The sequence below is a fragment of the Rattus norvegicus genome, chromosome 1, assembly GCF_036323735.1.
Source record: "Rattus norvegicus strain BN/NHsdMcwi chromosome 1, GRCr8, whole genome shotgun sequence".
NCBI classification, from domain to species: Eukaryota; Metazoa; Chordata; class Mammalia; order Rodentia; family Muridae; genus Rattus; species Rattus norvegicus.
The window spans coordinates 61,092,073-61,110,504 of record NC_086019.1 but is presented as its reverse complement, the minus strand read 5'-3'; the positions used below and the strand labels follow the sequence as shown (position 1 = coordinate 61,110,504).

The 18,432-nt window shown below is 43.4% G+C and overlaps 1 long non-coding RNA gene across 1 annotated transcript; it reads right to left on the bottom strand.

Annotated features, from left to right (window-relative positions):
• Positions 1 to 609: 609 nt before the first annotated feature.
• LOC134478889 (uncharacterized) lies at positions 610 to 17,385 on the bottom strand. The gene is made up of 3 exons (XR_005499850.2): positions 16,873 to 17,385; positions 14,839 to 14,961; positions 610 to 5,594 (listed from the first exon to the last, which is right to left on the bottom strand). It is a non-coding gene; the product is annotated as an uncharacterized LOC134478889 (long non-coding RNA).
• Between the last annotated feature and the right edge of the window lie 1,047 nt (positions 17,386 to 18,432).

Sequence of the window (18,432 nt, the reverse complement as noted above, 5' to 3'; positions counted from 1 at the left end):
GGATGTGCCTGTCTGCCTTTCCCAACAGAGCATGGCCTGTTGTAACAGGTGCTTGTCATTATCTTGGGGAACACAGCAGTGAGAACCCTGCTGGGGCTTCTGGTCTTCAGGGAGTAGGCAGGGGCCTTGTGCTCACTTGTCCCTCACTAGTCCCCTTGGCCCAAGGATTGTGGTTTTCAGGACTCCCAGAAGCAGCAGAGGACAGCACAAGTCATCCTTAGTGTGTGCAGCAAATACAGGTGCATGGAGGTCAGGACCTGTGCCCTGTGTCCTCAGAGATAAGAATGAGCCAAGAGCATTGGCTGACCCTGAGAAGCCACTTGGGTCTCATAAAGATTCTATTTATGTCCTTCCTCTGGGCCTGTGGAGACATTGTGGGGAACTATGCCAAGTTTCTTTGGATGCCAGGCTGTGCAGAACTGCAGACTGGTCACAATCCATAGGGAATGGACAGGACAATTACAGGCCATGCTCTGCCATGCTTCTGAGAAAAAGTGTGCAATGGGGTCAAGGTGTGGTCATAAGGAGGAGCCCATGCAGATCCCAGAGTCTCCTTCCAATATTCATCTGTGGGCTGGGTAAAGAAAGCCAGCACAAAATCACAGTAACTTTATATGATTGTCTTTTAAAAGAAACATCAAAGATAACAGGTGTAAATCATGAAAATGGCATCTGTGTGTGCGTAGACAGCTGTTTGCATGGAGAGTGTGTACCCACACTCCAAGCACAGACTACAGGCATGGGGAGTGTCTGTCTACACTTGGAGCAGAGCATACATGCTATCAAACACACAATAAAGGCCATCATGCCCAGGCCCTGGGTCTATAAGCCACTGAAAGCCTCTCACTCCTCAGTGGGGTCTGATGTCCAATACCTTAGAGACATCTGCAGACTGTGCTGTCAGAACATGAAGAGCCATGAGAGTCTCCCCCGGGAACTCTGTAGTCTTGCTGGAAATGCAAGAGGAAAGCCCAGCCTCTAGGCCAACGTGTAGCATAGTTCATACAAGTATCACTGACACACAAAGATTTTGAAGACAACATAGCAGGGCCTGGCAGAGCTGTAACTTGGCCAAAGGTGGAGTGGCTGGGACAAAAGAACAATCATGGCTGTGGTAGCTCCCTAAAGCCTGGATTTCTTCCCCCTCTATTATGGGGTCACTGAGGAAGCAAACTGATGGACTCCCAGAGCATCCTGTTGATTAGCTTGCTGTTCAGATGTGGGATGTGGTCACAGTGCTCTGATAAGGCCACAAGAGCATCCATGGGAGTGAAAACTAGCCTAGGTGTGTCCTACTGTGCCCAGGGATCTGCACTCTGGCTTATGGTATGGAGGCCCAGGGTGCAATGGGGTCAAGGTGTGGCATAAGGAGGAGCCCACGCAGCATAGCATGTGAGTCCTTGAACTCACTGCATTTAGGTCCTGGGGTGAGTCTCATGTGGTCAAACTCTGCATGACTCAAGTGGCTGACATCCACATAGAAGCAGGGGCAGGGGGTTGGGAGAGCATGGGAAGGGGATAACGTTTGAAATGTGCATACATAAATTATCCAAGAAAAATAAAGCTCATAAAAACTTCACTCTGTGCTCTGGGTTTACCTGAGCCATAACGATCTGAAACTGAAACCAAAGCCAACTCATTCATTCTCTCTCCCTCATTCTTTCTAAGATGAAGAGCTTCAAAGGATGCATCTATAATTCTTATATTTAATAACTGCTCTTGGTATAATAGGGTGATCTTATATATACATTTTTGACTAGCCTAAAAATGCAAACACGAGCAAGCAATCAGAACAAAACGGAGCCCAGTGACTCACTATACATTTGAGGCTGTTCTGGAATTCACTACACAGGCGAGGGGACCGGAAACTAACCATAATCTGCCTCTTTCTGCATTCTTAGAGCTGGCATTAAATGCACATGCCACCACAAATAGCTTTATATGAACATTTTCACAAGCTTTTACATATATTGTGTCTAGAAAAACATTTTATTTACTTAGTATCTAGGGGGGAAACTGACCTTATTTATTTTCTCAACACCTGAATTGTACTTTGTAAATAACAAAGTAACCTTTTTTAGAGGAATTTTTAAAAAGTACTACAACATTGGAGAGCTGGCATTAGTGAATGCCCTGAGACAATGGAGATCCTGCAGGAGTTGGTTTGCTTGGACAGTGAAGGTGCTACAAAAGTGGAAGTCTTGCGTCAGTGGAGGGGCTTGGCAAAAATGGAGGTACTGCCACACTACTGGTCCAGCAACAGTGAATATCATGAGACAGTGCATTTGCAGTGACAGTGGAGCTCCAGCAACTGTGGAATTTGTGTGCCAGTAGAGGTCCTGCAAATTCTAGCTGCTGAGAGGGTCTATGTCCTGCAACCTTGTTGGTCCTGCAACAGTTGAGGTACTGCAACAGTGTAAGTCCAGCTACAGTGGATAACCTGTTATAGTAGAGGTCCTTTAAATTGGCCTTGGTGAGACAGTGGACGTCATGGGATAGTGGAGGTCCTATGACACTGGAGGGGCTGGAACACTGGAGGTCATGCCAAAATTGCAGTTCTTGTAATGGTTGCGGTGTTGTGACAGTGGAAATCTAGCGACAGTGGACATTCTGTAGGACAGTAGAGGTCCTACAATATAAAATTCCTTGGACAGTGGAGGTACTGACGCACTGGAGGTCCTGTGAGAACGGAGGTTCTTATAACAGCTGTGACACTGGAAGTACAGCAAATGTAAATGTCCTCTGATAGGAGAGCTCCAACAAACTGAAGTTGCTGAGAGACAGGAGGTCCTCCAACAGCAGTGGTCCTAAGACAGTAGAGATCCTGTAACAGTGGAGAGGCTGAGACCCTGGAGGTCCTTTGACAGTGGACTACTTTGTAACAATAGACGTGCTATGACAAGGGGATTGTACAATAGTAGAGGTCCTTGTTATAGTTGAGGTATTCCAACAGTGGAAGTTTAGGGACAGTGACTTCCAGTGCCCGTAAAGGTCTTGCAATTTGGAGGGTCTGAGACAGAGGAGTTGCCTGACCACAGACACCCTACCACAATATTGGTCCTTTGACTGTGGAGGTCTTGGGATAGTTCAGGTGCTGGGACAGAGGAAGTTCTGCTACAGGGGTTATCAAAGTGCATGCAAAGAAGAAGCAATGGTGCCAGCCAAACTTGACCATGGCAAATATAATGAAGTTTTTCATCCACCCCAACATCATCTTGCTTCTCCAATTGAGTCTGAGACAATTCTAATAACTTATCGTGAAACTGGTTGAAAATTTACATCTTTACAAATACATCTGAAAGTCTTTCCACCGAGAGGAGGAAGGAGCCAAGGAAATATTTAGGCAAATATTAGCAGGCTTTATCTATGGCTATGGGCACTGTATAAGTTCACAGTGACCTGAAACCAGATTATATTTTGTTAAAGAAGAAAAGAAAAGTCAAAAGCATCGACTTTGGCCTTCAACTCAAGACAAATCTGGGCAAATGCTGAACTGGCAGCATGGTGCTTACCCTATTGGTGCACCTGATCTCTTCCTAGGACAACTTTATGGTGGTGCAAAAAAAAACAAAAAACCAACACATGGATCTTAGGAGTAGGCTTATATTTCACTGTTGTATTTGACTCTGTTGACATACAACAGTTCAGAAGACAGGTTGTAGCAGGTGTGTACCCTGCTCACTGTGGGTTGTCAGAAGAGACAGCTTAGCCTATTACTGAAAGTAAATCCAAACTATGGGCTGACAGTCACAGAGGTGATGATGTACCCCTGGTCAATGAAAACTGGAAGAGGTTCACAAATCCTTATGAAGAAGTGATCCCTCTCATGCCAGATTCTCCAAAAGAGGAAGAAACGTAATATATTGAGGTTTGAGGTAAAATATTATAGATTCATTGCATCAAAAAGGTATAAACAGAACATGGCATCCTATTGCTTAATGTAACATCAAGTTATACACAGGAATTGCTGCACAACACAGGCTCAGCAGCTTTGTCCAGTTATGGTCCCCTTCTCTACCCTTGCTGATTTCCCTCTAGGACTAAATAGGAATAGAAGTGAACACAACATAGACACATTGTTCTCCTCATCTTCCAATGGCCTAGTGTCTCCCTATGATCATAAGGCTAGTCAAAGAGGAAGCAAAGAGCCATTGGGCATGCCCTTCTTCTTTTCAGGACACTACCGACAACACCCACAGCGAACAAAGCATACATACACACCAGAAGTGTCCTGTGTCTTCACTCAACAATCAGCCACACTTAGAAGAGCTGTAGCAACGAGAAAACAGAGGACAACCTACTTTCCTGCTGTCTCTCAGCAGAGAGCAGGACATTCCCCAGCTGGGGATTTCCCAGAGGCATTAAAGGATGAACCAATTCCAATGGCGAAATTCACTGATGAAGTTGTGTTGCTGCTTTCCTTCAAGAATGAAACATTACAAGGGGGTGGAGGAAGAGTTTTCTCCCAGAAATGAGGCCAAGGGAGATTGTCCAGAGAACACGCAGATGGCAAAACCCAAGTGCCTTTGTACTTTGTCCTTCCCAGTTTGCTCTGTGCTCATTCTTCCTCTGGCTCTGTTTTCCAGTTCCCCATGATTCTTACCTTCTTATATCTTCTAAGTATTTTATGATACTTCCCCCAACCCAAGCCTTCTCCCTCCTCTGGATTTCTTCTCTTCCCAGCAAGGACTCAATATGACTGCTGTGTAGCCCACTCTAGAGCGTGGTGCAGCTGAATGCATCCATTCACCTGAAGTTTATCACACTCTAAAAACACCAGCTTCCACAAAGTGAGGTGGAGAGTGGTATGAGCTCATGAAGTCTTCCATAGTTTACTGGTCCAAGCACACACGGCATTTATCACAAGAGCTATAGAACAAATTTTTATGCTTTCAAAAGTAGCATCACATTTCATTCAGCCTCAAATATAAACAGCAATGACTTTGAAAAATTGAAATTTCAGTTGTTGCAACAGTGCAGATCCTGTGAAGAGGTAGGTCCTGCGACAGTGGAGGCACTGAAATAGCGCCGGTTCTGTGACAGTGAAGGTCCTTTGAAAATCGATGCACTGAGATCATGGAGGTCAATCTCCCTACAGGGGAGCTGCTGCACAATTGAAGGTTCTGCTACAGTGGAGGTCCTGCAAAATTGGAATTGATGATACAGGGGTATTCCTGTCACTGTAGAGATCCTGTGGCAGTGAAGTTGCAGAATCATGGCAGATCTTGCTTCAGTTGATGTCCTGAAACACTTTAGTTGCTACGGGTGGTGCTACGACAGTGGAATTCCTGAGATAGTGGAGCTTATAGGACAGTGGGTGTCCTGAGACAGTTGTAGTGCTCCTACAGTGGAAGTCCTGTGACAGTGGAGGTCCCGCAATAGTAGTGTTGCTTGGACAGTCCAGTTCTTGGACAAAGGAGGTCCTGTGACACTTGAGATGCTGAGACTCTTGAGCTCATGAACAGTAGAAGTGCTGTGATAGTTGAAGTGCTGAGACACTTGTGGTCCTGTTACAGTGGAGTTGACACACAGACAGTGGACTTCCTGAGGTAGTGTGGTGCTTAAACAGTGGATGTCCTGTGACAGAGGAGGTCCTGCAATAGAGGAAGAACAATATATGCTGGCTGATGACCCAGAGCTTCCAGAAAATAGACCACCAACCAATATATATCAGAGGATGGCATTATTTGAAACAAATGGGATGGAAGGCCCTTGGTCCTGTGGAGATGTGATGCTCGAACATAGGAGGAGGCTGGAGTGGTGGGTTTCGAAAAGTTGGGTGAGTTTAGGAGCAGCATCATAGTGGCAAAATGGAGGGAGGAGGGAGAAGATGTAGGAGTGGGCATTTGTGGATTGGCACCTAGAACGTTGGACATCATTTGAGATGTTAAAAACAGTGGAAATAATAAGGCATACATTGTCTGACCCAAACCTAAGGGATACTACATTAGGAACACAAAAACCCACAGGTGCTCACCAACAATCAGATAAAATTTGGCCTTTGGCGGTCTACTCCAAAGAAACTCTTCCTAGAACACTGTTTAGTTTTTTCAAACAAAGTTTAAAACTCTTAAGTGTACTCTCAAATCTGCCCTAATTCGCATAAATCGGTCAAAACTGTTGGCTTTGTAAATACTTCTATCTTGTCCCAATAGTCACATGCTGGTCATACCAACAACAAGATACTTGTCAAGGTGGGAATCAATCAACATGGGATCCTTGTTCCAACTGGGCATGCAGACCTTGAGCTCACCTTCAGTTTGTCACACACACACACACACACACACACACACACACACACACACACACACGCACACACAGAGAGAGAGAGAGACAGACAGACAGACAGACACAGATTCATAAACACATGCACACACACACACAGAGACACACACACCCATGAGAGAGTGAGAGATCGAAAGTGAGGTAGAGAGAGAGAGAGAGAGAGAGAGAGAGAGAGAGAGAGAGAGAAAGAAAGAGAGTTCTTATCATCTACTTTCTAATGCATATTGTGTGCTCTTGGAGCTGAGCACAGAGACATGCACATGTAAACCAGTCATGTACACCTAGGAACATTTTCTGATCAGTATTTTCTCTTCTTTATGCAGTTCTTAAATTATCTTTAAGAGAAAGTAGGGCATTGACCTACCATGAAATCTTGGACCTAAAGGTACATTTTAATACAAAGCTTATATATCACTTACAGATGACTCCAGTAGGAAATACATTAAGTTCAGAATCATTCAATCAGAAACCCTTAATGTATATACACCATTCTCACTGCCTTCACTTAACTTCATGTTTGGACCACTGTTCCTAGCTGGAGACTCCTGTTTATCTCCCAGAATAAAAGGGAGGCTCCATGCTCAATTGGAACAGCAGATTCAAGGTGGGACTGTTGGGTGACATTACAGTGAACACCAGGGACTGCCCCACAGAGGCAGGTAGTGGCCATTTCTTTCCTCCTGGCGAAGCAGTATCTACATTGTCCTGAGCAGAGAAGGATCCTCTCATTCTAGCAGATGTTCTGGATGATACAAGGAATGTGAATAGATTATGAGATCACTTTACCACATTTCTTTCTGAGGCAGAGACCCTTGAGACCCTTGGCTCAGTAGTAACAGTTCCAGATAGCAAGGTGAGGTCAGTGTGGGCCCTGTGTTGACCTATTAATAGTTATTTATGTTAATCACGAAATCTTTAAAACTTACAGCATGTTGGAGAAAAGTCTCCCAGGAGTCTCAGCTAAAACTAATCAGTTAGTTTTTAAGAACAAGAACAAGTAGGAAATTTAAATTCATGTGATTGCTACAAACAAAGCAAGACACTGTCACTAGATCACCTTTGTGTAAGGGCCCTGACAACATAAACAACTTAAGATGTGAAGTGCTCAGCTAGCATGCTTCGTGGCATGAACCCAAGACACAGTTTCTCTGTGTCTCATCACCTCTGAAGCATGGTCCACAAACAATGGCAACAAACCTTCTCTTCCTCAGACTTCAAAGTTACCTTTACTGTTAGTGATAGTTTCCACAGTTAACTAACCTCTACTGGATAGACAGGTTTGACTAACCTTCTCTGAGCTTCGCCCAACCATGTACAGATGGGACATCCCTCTGCACATGAGGCCTGTTCCTCTCAGGCCTGCTGTTCTCCTTCCCAGATTAGAAACTGGATACTTTCAAGCCTACATTCTTAAGTCATCTATCAGATGATGATGTAGAACACCCAGCTCCTCCTGTACCATGTCTGCCTAGATGCTGCCATGCTCCCACCTTGATGATAATGAACCAAACTGCTGAACTTGTAAGCCAAACCCAAAGCAGTGTTCTTCTTATAAGATTTGCAATGGTCATGGTGTCTGTTAATAGTAGGAAAACCCTAAGTAAGTCACTGTCTACCACAGATTACGAGGTTAATTGAGTGATGTCATCACCTGAGGAGACATGGCCTTATATTAAGGTTCTAATCTCCTAAGTAATTGCAGGCTCTCTTCTGGCCTAGGCATTGGCTATAATATTAATCTTCCCAGTGTCCTTTTCTCTGTAAACTATACATTTTGCATTTCTATTTGCCCCATTTGCTCTTTTTCATTGAAGTCCTATAACCTCAGTATAACAGAGGCCATACTGGGCTCTCTTCAAATTTTCATCGAAGAAATTTGTTTATTACTTTTTAATTTAGCCTCAGGTTGGTTTTTACGAAGTGGGCGGAAAGAAGCCACATTTTGTAAAACCATCATACAAATTATCCCAGACCAGTTACAAATATTATTGCCTTCTGAATCCCCTTGTCCTGGGCTTCCACATTCTGAATAGGTCTTGGCACTCCTGACTCCCAAGCTACTGCCAGTATACCCCATTAAACACTTCTTAGAGCACTGGGCCACTTCTAGATCAAAGTTCTGAATTCTTGCATATTTTCCAAAACAAGTAACAAGCACAAACTGGCATGGTCAGGTATCACAGAGCAAGAGTCCGCTCTATTACATCACCTTCTGCATTAGTTACCTTTGTATTTCTGTGACAGAAATGCCATGAGCACAGCAAACTATAAAACATGTAGGCGATTAGTGATCCTATTTCACAGACCACCTGTTACCATAGGTTAAGTTCCATGACTACAGGGCACAGTGGAAGGAGCAGGAAGCAGAGGACTCACATCTGGAATCACAAGTACAAAGCAGAGAGTGCACAGGGAGTGGTGCAGAGCACTAAAACCTCAAAGTCCAGCCCCACTGGCATTCTTTCTCCAGCAAGGGCACACCTCCTGAGTCTTCCCAAACACAGTCACCAACTGGGAAAGGAGTACTCAAATGCCCGAGACAGTGGAGGATAGCTCATGCAAAATGTCATGATGATTCAGGAATTCGAATCAGTAACAGAGAGAACCTTCACTCTGGGTCAATGTGTGTTGCTGCAAAGCCAGCAAGCTGCTCTCCCTCCTCTTGAACATAAGATGTGGATTAAGTACAAATGTAAACAAGCATCTCCATGGAAAATCAACAGCCCTGTTAATCTGGTAATACTTATAGGATAAGTCCAGAGGTGCTGGATACTGAAATCACAGAAGAAGCCAACACAAACTCAAACCGTTTAGTTTATAGGAATAAAAATACCACAGAAGCCAAAATGGGTAACGATATGGAGCAAACGCTCACTCACTCAGCAGATAAAATTACACCTAGCCCTTACTCACAGACCTACTTCATAAACAGTGTACATTCTGCTGGTACCTACTCAACACAATCCTAAATGCTGCAATCAAACCAAATGGTTTCTTTGTTGAGTATGACTTAAAAACACTGAAGTACTCTGAAGGAGGTTAATGGAATCTTCTCAGGGCCTGGGGAAGATGGCTAAGGGAGTACAGATTAACAAAGCAACACAACCCAATTTCCCCACCAGCAAGCAGAAACCGGCCTGATGTCAGTTGCCAATTCCTGAGGGTTTAAGAGAAGCCTACAGACTGGAAGGACTGAGGTAGGTGAGATTAAAGTACAGTTACACTTATTGCTCACTTGAGGAATGGGAAGGGTAGAAACTGGAAAGTGCTCTGTGTGTGTGTGTGTGTGTGTGTGTGTGTGTGTTCCATGCATGTGTTTCTGTGTGAGTGTGGTTGGGTTGTTGCTGTTGTGTGCTTAATTTGAGACAGAGTGTTACCACAAACTGAAGCTGTCCTAAAACTCACCCTGTACACAAGGGTGGTTTGACAGTAAAGAGACCTTCTCTCTCATGAAAGGGGGATTAATGATGTGTAGCACAAGCTATGTGTGAATGTAAATTTCAAAATCTGAAGATTTTATAAATCTCCTTTGGCTTGCTTTAACAATACTGGTGATTATAGCAATACATGGTACACTGAGGACAGAACGGAATATATAGTGTGAGCTTTTGAGATGGTTCAGAGGTAAAAGGAATAGCTGATGATCTGAGTTTATTTCCAGAGGCACTGTTAATAATCAAACACAAATGTAGCCGACTTTTATCCTGTGTAAAAATCATTCAGGGCATCCAGTCAGAGATTTAAGTATTTTTGGTGTTGTGATGCTACACAATCATAAGTCTGATTCCTGTGGAACAGACTAGTGGAGCAGACAGTAATCAACAGGACACGAGAAAACCTACAGAGCAGGAACTAGAGAGAAAGCTCAGGATTTCAGAGCACTGGCTGCCTTTGCAGAGGACCTTCACTTGTTTTCAACATTTCCAAGTCAGCTCACAGTCATGTGCAACTCAAGATCTAGAATATCTTACCCTCTTCAGGTTTTGTGGGCACTACATAATATACACAGTGCAGGTATACTCATGTACACCCTTGTTGGATGACCATAATCCAACCACAGCAGGGACAGAGCTTGCCACCCTCAAGCTTGCCAATTTGAAGGAGGAAGCCTTCTTGTTAAACGCACTGGAGAACAGCAGGCACAAGGACACCTGACTCACACATTCGACCCGAGGTCTTGAGATGGAAGCCACACATAACTCTGGCCTTCTCACTGAAGAGAGGTCATCCTTGGGTAAGGAGCTTTCATCTGATCCTGTTTTCCTCTTGGATCCCATTACAGAAAAGCATTTGTGTTTGTCCAAGTCTGCACAGGTTCCCAGCACCCTTCCTAGTCATGTCTGACAAATCCATATGGAAACCACTGTGTAACTGAAGTCCTAGTCTATAGCATCTCTCTCCTTCATGCTACCCTCCTTTTATACTGAAGATTTCATAGGAAATCATATTCTTTGTGTACTTACAAATCCCATGTTGTTTACATGTGGCTAATGTTTCGTCCTCAGCATGCTTGCCTTGAGACAGGGCTGGATGCAGGTATTCTGTAGACAAGGCAAGATGCAGCTCCTCTGGAAGCCATAGGACACCAGCGTCACAGCTGTAGTTCAGTGCATGCATGACATGCATTCACAAAGAAGACTGTAGCCCCAAGGTCAGGTACATCCACAGGGTACTAAGGAGAGGGACCTGATTGCTACTGTTGATGCTGCATTTCCTCTTTGTTCTGACTGTTTTAACTGGAATTGCCCCCACACGCAAAATTCCTAAGATATCTGACAGCCACACACAGATGCACATGCAGGTAAAACACAAATGCATGTGAAATAAAAATAAATAATTTTAAACTGGAGAGAGAGAGAGAGAGAGAGAGAGAGAGAGAGAGAGAGAGAGAGAGAGAGAAAATGGTGTTTATAAAAGAGAAACTTACCCTCAAAACCTATTTACTGTCCTGAAACTTCTTTCTCATGGGCAGAGGAACATAGACATGAAATTCTTTCTCTCTACACTTCTCAGTGTGTGCTGGGGTACTCTAGAATACCGGTTATTTGGTGAAATGTTGAGGGGTTTAGAAAGATGAACATCATGTTGCAAGTCAGTGGTCTTTAGTCCGTCGTGAGTTCCGTGATTTCAGCTGAGGATCTCTTGCAATGGGTTCTGTATCCAGAGTTATAATCATGAGCTGTGGAACTTCATTTGCTACATGGATACAGGGGCCCCAGTGTAGTCATCTGTTACTTCCCAAACCCATGAGCATGACCCAGGCCCAGTCACAAGTCAGAATTGGGTCCTCAGAGACGCCACTAGGAATGTATGTAGACAAAAGAAAGAAGTCTGGGGAGGGTAAGGAAGAAGAGTGTCAGGTTGAAGCCTGTTTCAAATTCAGAATAGCAGTGTATGTATTTTAGTTAACTGCTTTCATAATTCCCTCATCTGTGAAATCTTAAGACTTGTTAGATTAGATCTTATAGCCAGAGAGCTAACACCACTGAAGCCAAAACTTTATACAGATAGGCTATCAGGAGTGTCACCCATGTTTACTATCTCTGCTTCCAGAAGAGGTGCAGACAAATATTTCCTCACTCATGGTGAGTACAACACAAAGGAAACCAGTGCATGCTCCTTACACCCCTGAGGACTTCCCAGGGTAGGGGTTCCCAGCACACTGGGATCTGACAGTGAAAGTGTCTGTGATTTGACTAGGGCACTAGGTACTACTTACATCACTTTTCCAGTGATGGCACTGCAGAGATCAGACAGTAGTTAATCTTGAAAGCTCATCACATTCAACTTCTTCCTGTGCTCCTAACACACCTGATCCCCACACCCTAAGAACTGGCAGCCCCTTTAAGATGCTGCTGTACTTTCACACCCTGCCTCCCTGGACTCTGGACTCTTCCTCATGATTCTCTGCTCCCATCTGCCTTGCACCCAGCTTTTTACTCCTTTATTTTTATTTCTTGTTCCCACCTCCTGCATGTGTTCTGAGTGGGTCAGCTATGGGTAGGATCATGAAATATGTGGCTGTACACACACACACACACACACACACACACACACACACAGACACACACACACAGGTACCAATTTAAGACAAGGCAGACTGTTTATCTTCAGGGGATGCAATGCCTTCAAGAATTGGGACCCTGAAAAAAGAGCACTACACTTCAAAACAAAAATCCAAGGAAAATAAACAACTGGAGTGTCAGTGGAGGTTGTGTCAGAAGAGTGTCAGAAGAGCCTGTGAGAAGGTGAAGGGTACACTGAACACTCAGCCAAACAGGAAACGTCTGCATCTGAACTGTGCAGCATCCACCCTGCAGTGTGGCATGCTGTGGGGGTGTCTGAGAAACCATATCTCATCACCTGAGTTTGCATGTATTTAGACCAAGTCTTTGGGTGTAGGAGGTGACTACTATATCTATAGATTAATTAAAATTAATATGGATGAATTTATCATGCATAAACAGTACAACAAAGTTGTCCAGACCCAACTGATGGATGTATCATTAATATCCTTAAATACATCTGATCACGAGGATGAAAAATTTAGGATTAATCTCTGTTCCACTAGTGGATGACTCACCAAATGTGCACCACACTGGAGCGGACCAACCATCAAAGGAAAGCTACGGTTCTTTTAATCCTTTGCAACTGCAGTAGACTATGCAAAGCAAACACTCACATGTGTCTCATCAGTCAATCAGTCTACAGGACAGAGATTACCTATGCCAGTCTCAGGGACAGAACAGCATTTTCTGTTTCCAATTCAACTACCTTTTTTTCTTTAACCTGCAGCCAGGCTCTGTGGGAGAAGCTGAGATGGTGGGCAATGAAAGGTGGATGTTGGAAGGAAGCTAGAGCATGGTGGGATTTTATAAGCCAAAGAAGTGAAATTCGTATTTAATTCCCTTAGACAACTGGTCCAGGTGCAGTGTTCCTGATGGTGGCTTGGTGCTCCAGCTGTAGATTCAGGGAACTCAGAACATCATACTGAAAATAATCTCTCAGACTACAGAGTCAAATTCCTGCTGGTGCTCCAGTCACATCAGAGAAGAAATTAAGTCCCTCCTCCTATGGATCCTCTCATTTTTGTCATTCTCTCCTGCAGGAGATTCAGTCCTTCCTCTGAGGGGGCTACTCATACCTGCAAGTGATTTAGACCCTCTTGAAGGGAATTCTGTCTCCAGATTGGGATGCGGACCCTCCTGTTAGAGAATTAACTCTCTGAATCTTCTCACAGAGTATGTGTGACTACCTGGAGACAGCATTATCTGCACTTCTAAACTCTGATTGGTAAAGAAAACCCACGGTATGAGTTTGAAAACCTGTGAGTTATATACTGAGTAATGAAAACCTATGAGTTCTATACTGTTGATTTCTAAATGTATTCAGTTAATTATGAATTATTCTGCAATATTTTGATGAAATTTACTTACTTCCTAGATTTCAAACAAAAATAGAAGCTATAGTTAAAAGTTTAGTGTGTGTTTGGCCAAATTATTTACAAAATATTTTTGATTTTTATAAAAGTTGGTGTACGACATAGAAATTTTCCCCTATTTTGTTTTGTTTACTGCTAGGATATAGAAATGCTTTATTTCTGCTGACAGAGCTTATATTCATTGGTCTTGTATAACTCACTGTTGAGTGCTCAACTTTAGCAGATTCCTTAGGGTCTCTGCCATTTATAACAGGATTCCATCTAAAAGTCGACTGCCTTGTTCTTCCTTTCTGAGGAGATGCCTTTTGTTCAGTTTTCCCCCGTAAATGACAGAGCTATACTGTGAGAACAATGATGGACAGCAGTGCCAGAAATACCTGGGACACATTTACAAAGTCTGGTCCAATTAGAATGGGGCATGGTGAGATAGTTCTGTCAGATATGCTCTGACCCTATGAGTCTCTCTTCACTACCTTCACTTGGACAAGTTGTAACGCAATTAATATGGTGAAGGATGAAGTCCCTGGCACTTAGTAGGTGACACTTAAAGACAATGCCTTCCACGTGATCCATTCAAGGAAACCTGAGGGTGGTCTCTCTTGTAATGACATTGGTGTCCTTATGAAAGGGACCCTAAAGTCACAGACACTTGAAGAGGCAGAGAGTCCACAGGGCACCAAGAGGAACCAGCTACCTACAAACGGAGGAGAACTGGAGCCAACTCTTGGACCCCAGTCCTCCAAACGGAAGCCAACAGAAACCTCTACTCAGTTCTGCCTGCAGCCCACAAACACTGGAGTGTGCATTCTTGGTGTGCTCCAGAGCCTGAAAGACTCTGCTCTAACCCCAGCTCTGTCGTGGGGTGGATGGAAGTCTTGTCTATCTTGGGGTGGATGGAAGTCTATCTCTCAAGGTGAGGTAAAGTGGTCCTGAGTTAGGTGCCAAGGTCCAGTCCCAGGGGGAAGCTTCCCGATAGCTAAGCTTGAGCTTAAGCAGGCAGAGCTGTGCTCTCCCTAAGGAATGTAGCACTAGTTGCCAGAATAGAGGTTTCTTCTTTCAATGTACACTTAGGCAAGTTTGCAAAGATCCAAAATGCTGGCTGTGGTTCTCACCAGATTCCTTGGAGTATGCCCAGAGAGTTCCTTGTCTGCTCCTGGGAATCCAAGCCTTGTCCTTGAAGGGGCTGCTCATGCACTCATCTGACTTCTTTGGTCAGGAAGCACACCTGCTAAAAACTGAATTTTAAGAGGCAGATAAGATCAGAGAAAGGAGTAAAAGAGCTCGAAGGGGCTCGAGACCCCATGTGAACAACAATGCCAAGCAACCAGAGCTTCCAGGGACTAAGCCACTTCCCAAAGACTATACATGGACTGACCCTGGGCTCCAACCTCATAGGTAGCAATGAATAGCCTAGTAAGAGCACCAGTGGAAAGGGAAGCCCTTGGTCCTGCCAAGACTGAACCCCCCAGTGAATGTGATTGTTGGGGGGAGGGTGGTAATGGTGGAGGATGGGGAGGGGAACACCCATAGAGAAGGGGAGTGGGAGGGGTTAGGGGGATGTTGGCTCAGAAACTGGGAAAGGGAATAACAATCGAAATGTAAATAAGAAATACTTAAGTTAATAAAAAAAAAGACATAGAGACAGGAGGAACTGCATCCTGAACTTTTGTGTAGGAAGTTTGTCTTGGACTGATCAAGTATCAGAAGGACCATGAATTCCCTATGGCCAAATTAGCTAGGGCTAAGTTTATACCAAGAGGACTCCTTGAAATACCTGATCTGCAGTTTGCGCTCCCTTCTACAAGCAACTACTCAGTGAATATAAGTGACTACATCCAGGTTACTTAGTTGGCTGCTAAGTGTAAATCTCCTTTTACCTGTATTTAAACATACGGTTCACATAACCATTAAATGGAAAAGCCCCAGTGGTATTAGTTATAAAGGTGCTCACATAATAAGTTTTTGCCAAGAAATTTTCAGTAATTCATGTAAAAATCTATATGGAGAATGCAGTATAGTACAGTCAAATCACAGGCTTTATAATCCTATATTTAAAGTTTGATATGATTACAAATATTAAAGCAGGACTATTTTAAATAGTCTAATATATTTAATTTAGAATTAATCTGTTTTTCGATGCACCAATCAGCCATAATGTAGGTTAGCTTGTTTCCTAAGTCATGTGTTTTAAGAGGAGTATCAGTCTACCAGCTAAATTTGAAACACCTTTTACAAGATTGTATTATTTAGGTACCAGGAATATTAAAGAAGATGAAAAGAATAGGAAAGTTAAAATGATTTAGTAAGCATTAAGTTTTATGGATACATAACAGCTTCAATCTTGATGAGATATGTGTGAGAAAACTAGTAGGGGGAGCATAAGTAAAGGAATGATCCTATCAGTGCCTCTAAACCATAAAATGCATTCCTACAGTTATCTGAACTCCATTGACTACGGAAGTCAAGGTAAAACACACACACACACACACACACACACACACACACACACACACAAACAAAAGAGGCAGATAAGATCATCTTTCTGATTATGTTCACAGCATAGACCTCTTTGTCTTTTTTTGTTTTTTAATTTTTTATTATATACATTTCTTTACTTACACTTCAAATGTCATTCCCCTTCCCGGTTTCCTGTTCATAAATCTTAGGTGGGGCTGCTGTAAGGTTCAGATTCTTTGCTTGGGAGCCATTACCACACATGATGTTTATATTTTTCTTCACTTTTATCAATCTATTTTTCTGCGGCGTGCTCTAAGAGGGCATCGAGTAGGGTTACATAATTATTGGTATTAACAGCTGTACTCCCAAATCCTACTCAGTATGGAGTCTGCTGATGTTCAGCATAAGGAGGTGCCAAGTCAGGGAACCTTCATGTGCTGATGCAGCAAATGAGAGTCCACAGAGGCCCCAAGCGGGAGATGGAGGAAGGAGCCATAAGGACAGTTGGGAGAAAACGGGTCAACTTCGCTAAGATTCGGAAAGAAGCAGTTGGTCTCCATTCGGAGGGAACTCAAGCTAAGACTCACAAAATAGTGCTACTAAGCCAACCCAAATTCTCTTATTTTTTCTCACCTCCCTGAGAGAAGAAAGGAGTCATTTCAAACTCCATGGGCTCCCCTCATACTCACTGGAATTGGATAGTGAAACTGCCATAACCTCTGTTCTGAAAAATCCCCTCAGGAACTAATGAAGGGCGTGGCTAAGTCCGAGAGAGGAGGGGCGGGTATCGTTCATTGGCCACTCATGCGTGCGCATGAGCTCTATGCCCATACACTGAAGTTTTCCAGGCTACCTCTCAATATCCTTCGCATTTACAGTGCTTGTAAAATACAAATCAATTTACTGTGGCATTGAATACCCATCTCAGCTTTTTAAACCCTCAAACATGCTTCCCCTTTCTTAAAGTTCCTTTGCATTATTTATAGGACACTGCTGAGTGTCATAGGCTACAGGTAACAGTACTCAAAGTCATTCCCTGTTCATCTGAACTTTACATCCTTTGACCAGCAACTTCCCAACTCCATCCTTACATTTCACCCAAACCCTGAGATTTGGACACTGTCCTGCTCCCCGTGCTAAAGCACAGTAGTCATGAGGGTGAGGGAACACAACATCCCACTGACCCTTCAGCCAGCTGGAACGAATCAGTGTATCTTGTGCCATGATAATAAAACATACCTTCCTTCCATCAGTACTGAGTTGCCACTTACATTTGAAACGTGAATGACCAGAAGACCTTTAAGGCAATGGGCTTATCAGTGAGTAGTTTGGGGAGTCCAGGCCTTAGGAAAACATTTCCCAACAGTAGTGTATGCTATTCAATGTGATCTTGCAACACTTATTCACATCTGACCTCACTGTCCAGGGATGGCCAAGTCTACTTCACTACAGGTCTCACAAACACACATGCAGTGTTTTCAGATGCTTGCAGGTTCTTGAGTGCATCTGTCTTCCCATGCACTAGGGACAGCAGGTACCTGCTCTTCTTTGGGAGGTATTTTTATGCTATCAAAGGCTGCCCATGTGCTGCAGACACAAGGAGAATGCACTTCCTGGGCAAGACAAGTGTGCAAATCCTTCATCAGCTCTCTGGGACACTCTATTCTCTTACAGAGGAAAAAACAAAGACACGCTTTCAAATAGGAAACTCGATAAACGTAAAAAATACTAATGGTTGTATTTCAACAATTGATTGTACAGCTCTTATTAAAAAGAATTTTTGGGTTTCAAATGCTTCCGTTTTATTTAAAATTGTGATTATTTCCCTGATGCACAGATTTCTATGGAACAGAAAGTTCTTCTGAAACCATATTAGAGATTCTGAAAAAGAAAATGTGTTGAAATCATAAAGTCACCTTTCACACAAAATAAGCAAACTGAGGCCTTTCTCCCATAGCTCAACTGAGGAATGAGGATGCAAAATTCAGGAATTAAAATTAAATAAATCTGTTAGGCTGAGAAAGAGATGCAGACTCAACTGACACAAGTTTTCTTATAGCACTTAAGTCACAGGGGGCACAGCAACACGCTTCTTCCTTTCCTGACAGTGTTTATAAATCTCTTTACTAAATTTACAACTTCTGAGATAGCTGTGTTTGACAGCCACCCATGAGCTCCCAATCGTCTCGGACGTCTTTGTTCCTGCTTGCAAGAATGCTGTGTAATGCTGTGAGAGCTCTACAGCCTTT